A 4,668-nucleotide genomic window follows, 5' to 3' on the forward strand; every position below is an offset into this window, starting at 1 on the left:
ACGGTCCGGACCGACCAAGTGGTCAAACAGGTACTACAAAAGCCCGACCTAGCAGGAAGAATTCTAGCATGGTCCATCGAGCTGTCCCAATTCCAAATCAAGTTTGAAACCCGAAACGCAATCAAAGCACAAGCCATGGCCGACTTCATCGCCGAAATGACTCCGGGACACCCCACTCCCGAATCATGAAAGCTGCACGTCGACGGCTCATCAAACGTCACCTCCGGAGGTGCCGGGGTCATACTCGAAAGCCAAAACGGGGTCGTAATCGAAAAGTCAATACGATATGAATTCTCAATTTCTAATAATCAAGCAAAATATGAGGCCTCCTGGCAGGCCTAGCCCTAGCCAAGGACGTCGGAGCAAAAGTCCTGGAAGTAAGCACCGATTCACAGATAGTTAGCTCCAAAATCAACGAAGACTACCAAACACCGGACCCTTTACTCCAACAATACCTCGCCAAGGTGAACGAACTGAAAGAAGAGTTCAATCACATTACCATACGGCACGTTCCCAGAGAACGAAATACCAGAGCAGATCTCCTCTCCAAGCTAGGCAGCACCAAACCGGGACACGGCAGCAAATCACTAATTCAGAAAGTCGTTAAAACACCGTCCATATCCACGACAGCTAACGCTTGCCTAACACTCTCTAGCCAAGGATCATGGACCTACCCCATCCTACAATACCTCCTCGACGGAATACTACCTGAAGACCCCAAAGAGGAGAAACGAACAAAAAGAAAACCCGCCAACTACACGGTTGTCGCAGGACAACTATAGCAACGCGGACTCTCACAATCCCTTCTCAAATGTGTCGAACCTGAGGACACGAAGTACATACTCCGCGAAATCCACGAAGGTTGTTGTGGCCACCACATCAGAGGTAAAACCCTCGCCCAGAAAGTCATCCAAGCCGGCTACTTCTGGCCCACGGTTATCCGGGACTCCATGCAATCAGTAAAAAACTGCGATAAATGCCAAAAGCACGCCAACATCCACCAGGCCGCCCCGCACTAGCTCAGCATCATATCGGCAGAGCGGCCATTCGGCACCTGGGGAATCGACCTTGTCGGACCCCTTCCTAAGGCACCAGGCCAACTTCGATATCTCATCGTCGCCATAGATTGTTACACTAAGTGGATCGAGGCCGAGCCCTTGGCCTCCATCACGGCAACCCAATGCCGAAAATTCCTCTGGCGACAGATCATCACCCGATTCGGGATTCTCGAGATCGTTATCTCGGACAACGGAACCCAATTTGCTGACAAAAAGTTCAGAGAATTCCTAGAAGGACTACGTATATCCCACCGTTTCAGCTCGGTAGAACACTCCCAAACAAACGGACAGGTGGAATCCGCAAACAAAATAATCATCAAAGGACTCAAGAAACGGCTCGACGAAGCCAAAGGACTATGGGCCGACGAACTCGGTTCGGTCCTATGGTCATACCGAACAACACCCCAAATGACCACAGGAGAGACACCTTTCCGATTAACATACGGTATAGAGGCTGTCATCCCAGTGGAGATAGGAGACCTAAGCCCCAGAAAAACGGTCAGAGGGAACGACGAGGAAGCGGAACGCGACCTCATCGACGAAGAAAGAAGTATAGCTCATATCAGAGAGCTAGCCCTAAAACAAAGAATCAGCTTAAGGTACAATCACGGCATCATCAAACGAGAATTCGCACCTGACGACCTCGTCCTGCGACGAAATGACATCGGAGCCCTGACCCCAGGGGAAGGGAAACTCACCCCCAATTAGGAAGGACCATACAAAATCAAAGCCACCATCAGAAGGGGAGCATACAAACTCGAACGACTCAACGGCGACGAAGTCCCGAAAACATGGAACGCTGCCAACTTACGACGCTACTACACTTAAACCGACCTCCTTGGGTCATCCCTTATCTTTCTAATATTTTTTTTTTTAGATTTTACTCATTTCCCTTCTCTACCACACTACATTTGTTTTCCCTTTTTTTAGAAAATTTTAATCACGGGTACTCTTTCCCGCCAGAAACAGAAGGTTTTAACGAGGCCCAATAAGATTCCATTGTGTTTTTTCCCTTTTTTTTTCTCCCAAAACGGAATAGAGACACGGCCGCAACACCGAGAACTGATCACCCTCGGGGCCTAACAAACGGATATCCCCAAAATACTAACGGCCTACCAAAGGTCCTAAAGTCACAACGGCTTAAACACATAACGGCTCAAAATAAAATAGGAAAGCCCAAACGACCACACGAGTCATCAAAGGCAAAATATAAACGGCCACAATGGCACAAACCAAAGTTCAAAATATACCAAGTACACAGCCCACGGCCAACCAAATATCCAAAATAAACAAAGTCTAAACAAACCAAAATAACAAGGTACAGTAAAAGCTACTCGAGGTCCACAATTCGGCCATCACGGATGGTCTTGAAAGCCCCCATCACGGACACATCCACACCCGGGGCCAACACCAAAGCCTGAGCCCTCATCGTTTCCTCAGTAGCCACAATCGCACCCTTCGCATCAGCCAACAACTTCGCCTTCTCCTTTTTTAGAGCAGCAACTTCGGCCTTCAAATCCTCCACCTCACCAAGAATCACGGCAGCTTGAGAACCCGCATCGGAAGCCCATTGCCGCTCCGTACTTAGCTGAGAAAGAAGCGAAGTCTCGACCTCGAAAAGGCGGAGAATCTCCACCCTAGCTTCCTCAGAAGACTTCACTGCCTTCTCCCTCGCCACCTCGGCAGCTTCAAATTGCTCTTTCAACTTAGCCACCTCAGCCTGAGAATGACGGAGCTTCTTGTCCAACAGACCGACCTGAGCCATCACGGGTTCAGCCTTCCGAACGATAACAGTAGACCGAAGGAGGGCACGATACACCGACTTAGCTTGGAACGAAACATCACACTCATAAAAAATGGCTCCGTTCCAGGCATCAAGTACTGATCTATGAACCCCGAAGCATCAAAACGATGGTCCATCACAGTAGGCACAACACCCTCTTCCCCAAAGGTCTCACTACTAGGCTCCTCAGGCCTCTTTCTTTTTCGAGATGCCTCGGCAGCCGTCACCACAACAACTTCAGGCGAGCTCACAGGACCAGGTGAAGCCCGAGCACCAACCCTCACTCCTGACGAAACCACCTCCTGAGAAACAGCTCGGGAATCTGCAGCGGGGTTGGAGGCAGGGTTAGCAGGAGATGCCGACGACCCCTTCTCCCGATCCATCGCTGCCATCAAACGCGCCAAGGAAGTCAAACCACCAGCCATCTCAACTAAGAGAAACCAAAGAAAAAAAACATAAAAAAACAATTAAAGGCACAAAATCGGGAAAACATACATGAAAAAAGGAAACAACCACACACCAATGTACGTCCGACAGGCCTTAGGATCCCCCATGACATCCCGAGGATTTAACGGGCACTCCCCAAACAAATGCCAAAAGACACTAGCAATATTCTTATCCTCGGGAGACAAGCCATCATAGGTGACCTTAGTCAAAATCGACGGACCGGCACCGAAGTTCCAATAGGTCGGAAACTGGCGCTCACCCTCTAACGTCAGCCAAAATGGATGATGCCCCTGGATAGGGCGCACTTTAAAATACTCTCTCTTGAAACCGTGGAAAGAATCCTCAAACAAACCAAAAATACGGCGGTGAGGCTGAGCCCGGAACAACATATACCCTTTCTTATGCTTCCCCTCCTTAGTCGGAATAGTGCATAAGAAAAGAAAGAGAAACACAAGAACAGAAGCCGGAAGATTGAGATACTGACACACCAGCTCAAAAGACCGGACAGCGGCCCAGCTATTCGGGTGAAGCTGAGACGGCGCCACAGAACACCGACTCAGCAAACCCTGAACAAACGGCGAAAAAGGAAGTCACACGCCGAGCCGAGTGAACATCGACTCATAAACCCACATCCAATCCGGCACAGTGGGTGAATCAAGATTCAGATAGCAAACACGCTCATCGGCATCCGGGAGGGCAAGCTCGTACTGCCGCTCCGCATCACCGCCACCATAAATCACCCCCTGATCACGGAGCCTCTGAAGATCGGCCTCCGTCATCCGCGAAAGAATGCCCCACACATCGCTAGTCACCCAAGCGTAACGAGCGGGGACGCCCCGGGAAGGGGCTATCGGAGTACCCACACCCTCACTCCTCCGCCGGTGCATACCTAAAACAGGGAGGAGCACCACCATCAGCCTATTAACCCTACGCAGAAGCATGGAAGATAAAAACCTACTACCCACTATCGAACCAACACGGCGGTGCTCTACCCCTTCAAACACGAATACCACCACCCCAAAAGACACAAATGCAGCATGAAAGGAAAACAGCAGAATAACGCATGACAAAATATAGAGCCACAAAAACACCACAAAAACGAAAGCAAGAAAGAACGAAGGCATACCAACCTGATAATGCAGAAAAAAGAGCCTGAAAAAAGCTGAGAAGCAGAAGTAGTAGCTCGAAGAAATACCAGAAAGCACCACAGAGTGAAGGAGAATTTTTTCAGAAGAGAGAACGAAAGGAAAATGAAATGAACGAGGGAAGTGAGGTGGAAAACCAAAGCGGTTTCAAAAGGGACAAGAAAAGACGCAAATAGCCCTAAATAATAACAGGCGCATAGGGGCAATAAGGGAAAAGACACATAAAACGTCCCCT

The sequence above is a fragment of the Arachis stenosperma genome, chromosome 9 (assembly GCF_014773155.1).
Source record: "Arachis stenosperma cultivar V10309 chromosome 9, arast.V10309.gnm1.PFL2, whole genome shotgun sequence".
Taxonomy (NCBI): domain Eukaryota; kingdom Viridiplantae; phylum Streptophyta; class Magnoliopsida; order Fabales; family Fabaceae; genus Arachis; species Arachis stenosperma.